This window comes from Zingiber officinale, chromosome 3A (genome assembly GCF_018446385.1).
Source record: "Zingiber officinale cultivar Zhangliang chromosome 3A, Zo_v1.1, whole genome shotgun sequence".
Taxonomy (NCBI): Eukaryota; Viridiplantae; Streptophyta; class Magnoliopsida; order Zingiberales; family Zingiberaceae; genus Zingiber; species Zingiber officinale.
This window is the reverse complement of record NC_055990.1, coordinates 59,346,141-59,358,358: the sequence shown is the minus strand read 5'-3', so window position 1 is coordinate 59,358,358 and position 12,218 is coordinate 59,346,141. Positions and strand designations below refer to the sequence as shown.

At 36.2% G+C, this 12,218-nt stretch overlaps 1 long non-coding RNA gene across 1 annotated transcript; it reads left to right on the top strand.

The window, feature by feature from the left end:
- The first annotated feature begins 816 nt into the window (after positions 1 to 816).
- On the top strand, positions 817 to 2,728 carry LOC122053774. Its single transcript, XR_006132350.1, has 3 exons — positions 817 to 999; positions 2,312 to 2,342; positions 2,667 to 2,728. It is a non-coding gene; the product is annotated as an uncharacterized LOC122053774 (long non-coding RNA).
- Positions 2,729 to 12,218: the final 9,490 nt, after the last annotated feature.

The following is a 12,218-nucleotide window of genomic DNA, read 5'->3' as shown; positions in this document are numbered from 1 at the left end:
CTATTCGCTTCAAAGAGCTGCTTCTTTTCTTCTCTGACTTATTTCCCCCCATTTTCCTCATCCTAATTGTAAAATTTATCTTCGAAGTAATAAAAAGAAAGTTGATTGGCCCTAAAAATCGGATCTTTATCCACAAAGTACCTCTTCCCTAAATCGTTTCTAGATTAACTTGATAGTTCCAGAGTGAAATGTGTATTCTCGCCTATTTTTTCTCTTATGCTCAAGCTACAATTTGTCTTCTAACTAAAGCAAGATAGTTAATCATTAGCCCAAAAAATTTGATTCTTCAGTACTGATGTCATATAAAAATAATCTTTGTTCGCAAATTAAACCATTGTTTGATCTGTTCTTGCTGACCAGGTGGAAGCAGTGGGATCAGAGTAGAGACGACAAGGGTGTTGGCTCTTAGAGGAGCCAATGTCATCATCGGTGCAAGGAACTTGGAAGCTGCTAATGCCGTGAAGCAGAACATCCTGAACAGCATTCCATCTACTAGAATTGACATCATCTAGATTGAGCTCAGGCTGCTCAGCTCACTCAAATCTGTCCGAGCCTTCGCCGAGAAATTCCTCGCCATGAATCTCCCTCTCAACATCTTGATGTAAGTAAAATAACATCATAGCTTCTCATGGTCGAGTGCTCTCATGGTTCAGCTTGAAGTTTATATCTTCGATTCGTTTTCAGAAACAACGCTAGTATGATGTACTGCCCATTCAAGCTCTCAAAGGATGGAGTAGAGATGCAGTTTACGACAAAACATCTCGGTATTTTTATTTTTTTTACTTAGCATTATCATTCAGATCTTCATCAGGATTATGAGTTTAACATGCTCCTTCTAATCTCAGGTCACTTCCTGCTGACAAATCTTCTACTTGAGAAACTGAAAACCACTGCAGAAAAGACAGGAATTGAGAGCCGCATCGTGAATCTATCCTCAGTCGCTCACGTTGGGCCTTACAGTGAAGGAATCAAGTTCGACAAACTCAATGACAAGAAAGCGTAAGTTATTCTATCATCAATTTGGCAACAAAAAAAAAAAGAAGAAGATATTCTTGATAACAATAATTGATGGTGTTGTTCTTCAGATATAACGATATGATGGAAAATACATCACATGCATTTCCACCCATTTCAGTTTATTTTGTATATGATTCGGTACCTGCGACAGTCTAGCACCCCTTTCTTTCACTTGATCTGAGAAAATCTTGTTTAGAAGACATTACCTACCATTCACTTAAGTAATCATGGACCCTTGCTTCAGGTGATAACCTTTTACAATTTATTGTACAAACATAGATGATCTTTTTATTTGATTGGTAAATGTAAGCGTATATAGCAAACAAAAGGCGATACACAATCCTGGCCCAACACTTGCTTTTGTCAATGATGCTGTGCTTTTTCTTGTTTAAGGTTGGTTCCTGCCTCTTTAATTCTGGTATCTTACCAACTGTATAACATAACAGTTGACTATCATAAACAAGAGGGCCTTGGGTGAACTTGGATGGCCAAGTAGCAAAGTTTACAATTTCCAATTCAAACTGAAGGAAAATGTCGTTGAGTTCTTCTATCCTGGGACCAAATTCTAGGCCATTTCGCCATTAACTTCATCGTGTTCTCTTTGTATTAATCTTCATGGAACAAAGTAGTCTTGTTTATTGTAAATGCATGTGATGTATTTTCAAGAAAAACAACCATTATTTGATGGAAAATTGGTATTGTACTCTTAGTATTCTGAAAATGTGACAGAAACGACTGAAAAATTTTACCGAATTCAAAAGCTTTAAACAAAGTGCGAGAAGATGCATATATTGACTAATGAGCAAAACCAACCTCAAAAGTCAAGTCTTGAGACCTTACCATATGTTTAGAACAATTTGCATTGATGGATGGCTGGTGAGCATAGCTGGTGAATGTATTGGAATGTGTTTTATGCTATATGATTTGCCAAACAAAGAATGATATACAATGAATGACAAATAATACAATCTGTAGATGTATCTTACTATTGCTTTTTCAATAGACGAGAACTATTTATTATCTTGTCAAACATTTGACAATGAGAAGGAATTTCAGTAATGGGAGAAGAATATATCTATGTGATTTATAGCATTAATATGCCTGTTAAAGAAATGTAGCCAGTAAAATATAAAACCAATCCAAGATATCATTCTAGGTTCTATGTATAGAATCATGTGTGGCTTTGGTTGTCTTTTTTCTTGTTAGATCAAAAACTTAATATAGGAAGTATTTGTATTTATATGCGCTGGAAATTATTAAAAATGATTTTAATTATTTTTTGCATATTCATCAGGATATCATCACTGAGAATGGTCATTTAACAGGTATATTTGTTTAGCAAAATACTTTCTTATTCTTGAAAAGCATAAAGATCCCATGCATGCGAACAATGAACCCTATTGTCTAGTCATCTTTTGCAGATTTGTTCATTATGATAAGTTATTCCATTTGTTGAGTACGACAAAAAACTAGCGAAGTACCTTTGTGGGCACTAGGTGCACTAATTTACCTGCCAAAGATCCATTTCTTTCTTCTTTCTCAATCCAAATTTTCTAATTACTGTATGGTGTGAACTGTGACCTTTCTTTTCAACTTTAAGAGTGAAAATTTCTTTTGCATAATACTAATGGTATTATTTTCTGTGGCAGATACACAGTGGTAGGTGTTTTGTCCCAGTCTCAAGCCGACAATCCTTTTTGATCAGTATATCTAGTAGAAGTAAGCATGCAGATCGTTGTCTTCGAGGCCAGCTAGCTATTTTGTGCTTTTTTGTTTTAAATTCAAATGTCACTATCTACTTTGAAACAGAACTATTTAGTCTTTGTGTATAGTTGAATTCTCCTGTAAATACTAATACTTTGTAATTGAATTCTATTGTTTTGGTACGAGTTTAAAATCATTAGCCGAGCTAATTAATGTTATTTTATATGTCAAATTTGAATCTATACATGGTAAAAGAAAATTAATAGTTTTGTAAATATAAAAAAATAATTTTGTAAATAGATTTTTTTTATTTTTATTTTAAAAAGACAACGCTTTTAAAGCGTTGCACAAGTGTTGTCTTTGCCAAAAACAACAACGCTTTTAAAGCGTTGTAATAATGATGTTTTTGCAAAAAAATGCACAACGCTTTTAAAGCGTTGCAAAAGTGTTGTCTTTGCTACAAACGACGACGCTTTTAAAGCGTTGTCTTTGAGCAGACTTTTAACAACAGTGCTTTTAACAACGTTTTTTCAGCCACATAGACAACGCTTTTAAAGCGTTGTCTATTAGCTTTTTTCTTGTAGTGATCATGACTAAGATGGAAAGGAACAAACCATTGGAATAGTCATAGTGTAATTTTGTATTAGTTATCTTGACTATAAAATTACACTAGTACACTCTGAGTGTATTGAGCAGGACCATTTGAGGTAGTATCATTTTATACTGACTATATAAAAGAACAATACCTCTGTTATTATGGAAGTGTGTACTATTAATCATGATATAATAACAAGCACATATACTTAATATTTATTTTTTTTAATTTATCAAAGGGTGCGATTTAGCTCGTTAAATCAATATGCCCGATAAGTTAGGAAAATGATCTTATTTATATGGTGTGTTGTTTATTATAGAATGAAATTGTGTCCTAGTAATCTTGGTTGATAATGTCCCCTTGAGGAGCTCATAAGGATTGTCATGTAAACCCTACAGATGGACTTAGTCCGGCATGACGATAAGGTTGAGTGGTACTACTCTTGGAGCTAGATATTAATTAAGTGAGTTGTTAGTAACTCGTTTAATTAGTGGACATTCTATATCTTAAACACAGGGGGACTAACACACTCATGATAAAAAGAAGCCCATATAGTAATATGGGATTGGTGCGGTAGTGCAATAATAGCTCTTTAGTGAAATGAGATATTATTGATGAACTCAAGTTAGGTGTTCGAGGCGAACACGGGAAGCTCAAGTTCATCGGGAGACCAAAACCAATTTCTCCTCGTAGTCCCTGTTGTAACCCATTATTTTTAAAGTTTTATACCCTCCTAACCCCACCTTCTTACCCATCCATAGGTGGCCGGCCAAGCCAAGCTTGGAGCCAAAGCAAGGGTCAGCCAAGATAAGCCTCGGATGGATCAAGTGGTGGTCGGCCCTAGTTTGGAGCCCAAGCTTAGGTGGTCGGCCACAATAAAAATAAAAAGGATTTTATTTTAAAATCTTTCCTAATGTCGAAGACATGATTTTAAAAGAGAGTTTTAAAATTAAATTTTACCTTTTATAAGTTTCTACAAAAGATTAAGAGAAAGGTTTGATATCTTTCCTTATTTGTAGATTGAAAGGAAGATTTTAATTTTGGAGAAAACTTTCCTTATTGTAATCATCCACATGTTTTAATAGAGATATTTTAATTTATAAAAGTTTTCTTTTATAACCAACCATGAAGGGAATTTTTTAAAAGAGAAATTTTTATTTTAATATATTTCCGGAAACAAATTAGGAAGTTTTAATTTTGTGTTTAAAACTTTCCTAGTTTGGAGGACTTGTAGGGGCCGACCATTAAAAGAATAAAAGGAAATTTTAGTTAATTTTTCTTTTTGTTGATTGACAAGGGAAAATAAGGAAGTTTTAATTATGTTATAAAACTTTCCTTATTTGCCAAGACTAAGGAATATAAAAGAGAGGGTAGAGGTGCCTCACCTCATAACAACATATCTATTTCTCTCCTCTCCTTTCCTTGGTGGTGGTCGACCCTCTCCTCTCTTCTTTCTCTCTTCTCCTTTTGTTGAGGCTGGTGGTACTTGGAGCTCTTATTTCATCTTGGTGGCCGGTTGCTTGTGGAGAATAAGAAGAGAAAGAAAGCATCCCTTAGAGCTTGGTTGGTGGCCGAAGTTCTTCATCTCTAGGAGATTGTTGGTGGCCGAAACTTGCAAGGAGAAGAAGGAAGCTTGGGTGGATTCTCATCTCGGTAGATCGTCGCCCACACGATGCCCGAGATAAGAAGAGGAATACGATAGAAGATAGTGAGGTTTATAAGCTACAAAGAGAGGTATAACTAGTTGTCTTGTTCCGCATCATATTAGTTTTCTTTGTATGGATTTTGAAATACCAAACACAGGAGGCTAACAATTCTAGGTTTCAAATTTATGATTTGATTTTGTGTTTCTTTTGTTTTTCGATCTTGTGATTCGATTGTTCTTAATGGTTAAACCTAGGCTTACTATAAGGAGATTAAATATTGAATTTTGTTGAAAGGCTTTGTCTAGGAAGTGGTGGATGATCCCATACCCAAGAAGGCCTAGTGCCTCACCATGTTTAACTTGGAAGCTGATCTCTGAAATAAATATTTAATCAAATTTGTAACATGGGTGGATTTGGATTAATAATGTTAAGCATCGTTTGCTATCCAAGTCTAAACCTCTAAGAATAGATAAGTTGAATTTGGAATCAATGATGTTAAGTTCTGTTTGTGATTCCAAATTTAATTTCTAATGAATACAATAGGTTGTTAGGAATAGTTCGGGACTTGTACAAAATTTTTATACAGGGGAACCAGTACGATATTCCGAGTAGAAACCAACAATTGGTATTAGAGTTAGGGTTTTCCTCTGTGTGTTTGGTTTTTAGTTTAATTATACACATGTCATACATATTTTAGGCAGGATAATAGTAGGATGTGCAAATAGATTTAACTCCGTGATTGCAGGCATCCTAGATCCAACTATTATGGTCCTAATGTGATTGTGTATGATTGGACCCTCGGACATGTCGAGGGCATTTGATGTGTGTGCATGATTATATGTATTAAATACAGCAGGAGTTGTATTAGTTTTAGGATTTTACATTTTTGTTTCGATCTAGATTACATGTACATTCCTTCGTGGAATATAGGATCGATATATGTAAAATTCTATTTTTGTCGCAGATCGTATCCTTGCGAGGCGTGGTACTATTTGTGGACCAGAGGTGCAGTGGAAAAAGAAACAAGATAGATGTGGCGACTAAACCCGATTGGGGTGGCTAAAGATGGCAGTAGCTAGGGTTGGCAGCACACGAAGGACAGTGATGGAAAAGGCCATAATAGTTGCAAAATTGTTTTTCCATATTTATTGCTTTATTTGCTGTGATGTGTGTGTGCATGATTAAATCCTCATCTTAAAAAACTAAGTGGGAGAGGGATTAGTAAAAAATTCCACGGTCTCCATTACTGGTTTGTAAGTGATGCAACAAACTTGCATGTTGGCTCTAAGTGTCTCCCTCCACAACGGATGAGTTTGTTTGCAGATTACTAGATCAAACTTCCTAAATGAATAATTATAGAAAATTATTTAGGAGGGTGTGATCTTCTCCAACTGAAGGGGCACAATCTTATTTAATGGACTAAGTATCAAGTAATGGTACACACTTAGGAACATTTAATAGTATCCTCCCCAACTGAGTCATTGTTATTATTTGTGTGACCAAAGGAATACCAACTATTAATTTTATTTGTCATAAGGTTAGGATGACAAGAATAAAATTAATGGGTAAAACCTCCTCTTACAAATGTTTGAATTTGTATACGTCCACACTAACGTGACATGCAAAATTCACGGTGTTTTGAGGTGTTGGTAAATTTAAATAATATTGTTTGAGGAATCAATATTATTCTAAATTTAGAGTCTTGACCAAAAGTTTATTTTTTGATTCTTAGGATGACTTTCAACCCACTAGCTATTATTCTGAAAGAGAACAAACTTACTTGTCCCAACCGCATAGATTGGAAAAGAAATTTGGATATTGTCCTAACTGCTGAAGGCTATAAGTTAGTACTAATGGAGGTCTGCCCTAATGTGCCTAATAGCGATTCTAGTGAAGAGGAGATTGAGAATCATAGGAAATGGGTCAAGGTAGATGAGATGGCGCGGAGTTACATTTGACTTTTATATCAAATGTGTTGCAACATCAGCATCAGACCATGCCTACTGGCCATAACATGATGTACAATCTCAAGGAACTCTTTGGACACTAAAATCGGGCTGACAGGCAAGACTGTATGATCTCTATGTACTGGACTAAAAGCAGGAATGAAGAAGCCAAAAGGCAAGTGCTTCATTTGTAAGCAGTCTGAACATTTGTAGGTAGACTGTCCTCGTAGGAAGAGAACCATATAGGTATATCTTATTCTCTAGTAGTTAGAACATGTTTAGTGGTGTTATCTACTGGTACCTGGCATGTAGATTTGATAACCGCTGATCATGTCTGCTAATCATTACAGGGGTTCCAGGAAACCCGACAACTACACGAAGGAGAAATCACTGTTTACATGGGCAATGCTACAGAAGTAGCAACTGTTGCAGTGAGAGATGTTTATAGGAATAAAATATTGGTTTTAAGAAATTGTCTTTACGTACCAAGTTTTAGAAAGAAGTTGATTTCAGTTTCAAAACAATATAAGGATGGATATTTTGTCTATTTATGATAGCAAAGGTGTTATCAAGAAAAATAGGGAAGTTATCTGTTCTGGTACGTTCGTTGGCAATTTGTATACTCTAAATCCAATAACTCCAACGATGCAACAAATGAAAATTAATAACACATCTTCTAAATCTAATAAGAGAAAGGAACCTTCGAAAATGAACTAAACATATCTTTGGCATCTAAGGCTTAGTCATATTAACTTGAGTAGGATTCAAAGGACTCTTGGGTTCATTAGTGTTGGAAAACTTTCCAACTTGCGAACCTTGCTTGGAAGGAAAAATACCAATAGAACTTTTAAGGCGAGCGGTATAGAGCCATAGATGTGTTGGAACTGGTTCATTCTGATTTGTGTGGTCCTATAACTATCCAGGCAAGAGATAGTTTTAAATATTTCGTCTATTTTATAGATGACTATTCAAGATACGGGTACATTTACTTAATGCACCACAAGTCTGAGTGCTTTAATAAGTTCAAAGAGTGCAAGGTTGATGTGGAGAAACGTCATGGTAAAAGTATCAAGACACTACGGTGTGATCGTAGTGGCAAGTACCTCTTAGGAAAATTTAGGAGTCACTTATCAGAAGTCGGGATTCAATCCCAACCGTCTACACCTGGTTCACCCCAACAGAATGGTGTGGTAGAACGAAGGAATAGAACTCTTATGGAAATGGTTAGATTGATGATGAGTTATTCAGAATTACCAAATTCGTTTTGGGGATATGTTCTAGAAATAACAGTGTACATTCTGAATATGGTACCTTCTAAATCAGTACCCTTTACTCGCATAGAATTGAGGAATGGGTGTAAGTCTAGTCTGAAACACATTTGGATTTGGAGTAGTCTAGCACATGTGCTAAAGGGAGACACTGACAAGTTGGAATCACGTACAGAAGTTTGTCTGTTTGTGGGATATCCTAAAGGAATGAAAGGTGATTTGTTTTATAATCCTAAAAATCAAAAGATCATTATTAGCACCAATGCTCGATTTTTAGAGAAAGATTATGTAATGAACCATAAGCCCACTAGTGATATTGTTCTAGAAGAAATTAGAGAGGGCACGTCTAGTCTAGTACCAACAGTGCAAGATGAAATATCACAAGAAACTGCAACACTTATCACAAATGATACACAACAACAGACAGTACCTCGTCGTAGTGGGAGGGTTGTTAGGCAACCTGAAAGATTCATGTTTTGGGAGAGTCGTCGGACTTGATCCCAGGCAAACATGAACCTGATTCTTGAACATATGACGAAGAACTCCAAGATAAAGATGCAGCATCTTGGCTAAGAGCAATGAATTCAGAAATAAAATCTATGTATTCAAACAAAGTCTGGGAGCTACTAGAACCATCAAATAGTGTAAAAGCTATTGGATGTAAATGGATATACAAAAGAAAAAGAGGGACAGACGGGAAGGTGGAAACCTTCAAAGCAAGGCTTGTTGCGAAGGGGTATACTCAGAAAGAGAGAATCGATTATGAGGAAACCTTTTCGTCGGTAGCTATGCTTAAGTCTATCCGAATACTCTTATCTATTGCTGCTCATATGGATTATGAGGTTTGGCAAATGGATGTCAAAACAGCTTTCCTTAACAGAAGTCTTGAAGAAAATATCCATATGAAGCAACTAGAAGGTTTTATTGCAAAGGGCAAAGAGCATCTAGTATGTAAGCTCAATCGGTCTATTTATGGACTGAAGCAAGTTTCAAGGTCTTGGAACATCTGGTTTAATGAAGTAATCCAGTCTTATGGATTTATTCAGTGTCCGGATGAGTCTTGTGTATACAAGAAGTGTGATGAAAACGTGGTGGTATTTCTTGTACTATACGTAGATGACATTTTGTTAGTTGGAAACAATATCAAAGTTTTGTCGGATGTAAGGGTATGGTTGTCCAAGCAAATCGATATGAAGGACTTGGGAGAAAGCACACATATTCTCGGGATCAAAGTAAAAAGGGATCGTAAGAAAAGAATGTTGTGCTTATCCCAAACTTCATATATCGATACAATCCTAACTCGTTTTAGCATGCAAGACTCCAAGAAAGGTTTTCTACCTTTTAGGCATGGAATATCTTTATCCAAAGATATGTCTCCGAGGATATCAAAAGAGATAGAAGAGATGAAGGCAGTTCCTTATGCTTAGCTGTAGGAAGCCTAATGTATGCTATGTTGTGCACGAGACCGGATATCTGTTTTGCCGTGGGCATGGTTAGCAGATATCAAAGTAATTCAGGGTAGGGACATTGGACTGTCGTAAAACATATATTAAAGTACCTGAGAGGGCAAGTACCACCCAATACGAGACATCGTATAACGAGGAGAAGTTGTTGTCACCTAGATTGCATCAGATGATAACCTAGAAGATCCTCTCACTAAGACCCTTAAGGCAAAAGCTTTTGATGGGCATGTTGTGTTGGGTTTTTCGGGCCGCGAAAACCGCTTTTCGCGTCGCAGAAACCTCGAATTACCCAAAGCCGTAGATCCGTGCAAGGAAAAACCGAATGAAATACAAGTACGAGTTTCAAAAACTTCTAGATCTACTCCTAAATCTATGTGTTAAGAAGTATACCTTGAAGCGTGCCCTTTCGCGTTCCCGCTCGTCCAAGGAATTGCCGGATCTCTAGACCGTCAAGTGTCGGTCCTCTAAAAGTATCCACACGAACACGTAGGTGGAGAAAACCTCACCCCAAAGGTGTGCTAGCACCTTGGTAAGATTCGGCCAAGCAAGGAGGAGAGGAAGAGGGAGAGCTTGAGAGGAAGAAGATGAAATAATTATCACTTGAATGAAAATGAATCCATTTTCATTCAAATTGTGGCCGGCCACATTTCCCAAATGTAACCCCCTCATTAATGCATTAAGTTGTCATCAAAGAGGGAATGTAACCTCCATGAGGTGGCACTCACTAGTAACTCCCATGAGGTGGCAACCATGATGATGTGGTGCATCATCATTGGTCCACATCAATGCCAACTCACCAATGAGGTGGCATAAAGTCAAGTCTAACTTGACTTTTAATCTTCCTCTCAAGTCAAGTCAAACATGACCAAATCTCTTCCATGGTTGATTGAATCCAACCATTTGATTCAAGTCAACTTAATATAATGAATCTAATTCATTTAATTAAATTGATTCAATGAGTCAAAATCTAAATTAGACTCATTGAACACATGAATCAACTTGAGTCGAACTAAAGTTAGCCCAATTAGGATTGCTCTTAATCCAATTTGATTCATCAAATGAATCTAATCCTCTTGGTTCATCATATGAACCTAATCTCCATCTAATTGTCCTAAGTGTGTGACCCTATAGGTTCTTGTAACGTTGGCAATGCCCTAAACCCATTTAGGAGCATAAGTAATGAGCGGTATCTAGCAACACATCATTACTACCCAAGTTACAAGAATATCGAGATCCGACATCACCTTGTGACTACTAATTGTGACTCCTCACAATATATGACAAGTGTCCTTCTATCCTAGACATCTAGATTGATCAATATGAGGCATAGATCGTGTCATCCTCTAATCAATCTAAATCTTGAACTCCAAGTAGACTCACTCGATCAAATGAGCTCAACATCTAATGTTGACTCATTTGGGCATGACCATGCACTTAGTGGTCTCACTCTATCAAGAATACCGATGTCGCTCCCGTCATATGGGAGGGATAGATCCCATCTACATCACTCACATCCCTCTACATAATTCGTTATATACCCAGTAATCGCCTTTATAGTCCACCCAGTTACGGGTGACGTTTGATGAAACCAAAGTACATAACTCCTTATGTAGGGATCCATGGTGACTTCAGGTCTAAGGACTAGTAGTCATACTAATAGCCACATGAGAAAGTATATGACACTCATATAACGATCCATGATACTTTCTCATGGTGGGTCATTCAGTATACATTCTCTAATGTATACCCATGTGTCAACTTGATATCTCTATATCCATGACTTGTGAGATCAAGTCATCGAGTTGACCTACATGCTAGTCTTATTGCATTAACATTGTCCCTGAATGTTAATACTCGACTAGAAATGATTTAGAGTAGTGTTCCCTATATCATCTCACTATCGGTTCAACTAACCGATTGATATAGGTGAGAACCATCTACTCAAGGACATTATTATACTTAGTTTATTTGGCACCAATACAAGTAAGTATAATAACCAAAATCCAAATGCCTTTATTAATATACAAGAATATGATACAATGAATCCATACAATCATCAAATGATTGGCTCTAGGGCTCTAACTAACATGTTGAGGGGTTGGAAATCAAATGTATGGCAGGGTATATGGCAGCATAGTCTTCTATTATAAGTGGAAGATTGTTAGAGTGTATACTAAAAGCCTAGCTTTTTTGTAAACATTTATTTTGAAATAAAGAATCACATTGGTCAAATGTCTACATTTATATACTAAGTGTAGTTGTTCAATAAATTTATATTGTAGATAACATGGTGTGTGATGTCACACACAGAAGATAATGTTATCAGTTCCTTATAAGTTATAAAAAGTAGCTCACGACTAAGATGGAAAGGAACAAACCATTGGAATAGTCGTAGTGTAATTTGGTATTAATTTATCTTGACTATAAAATTACACTAGTACACTATGAGTGTATTGAGCAGGACCATTTGAGGTAGTATCTTTTTATACTTACTATATAAAAGAACAATACCTATATTATTATGGAAGTGTGTACTCTTAATCATGGTATAATAACAAGCACATATACTTAATATTTAT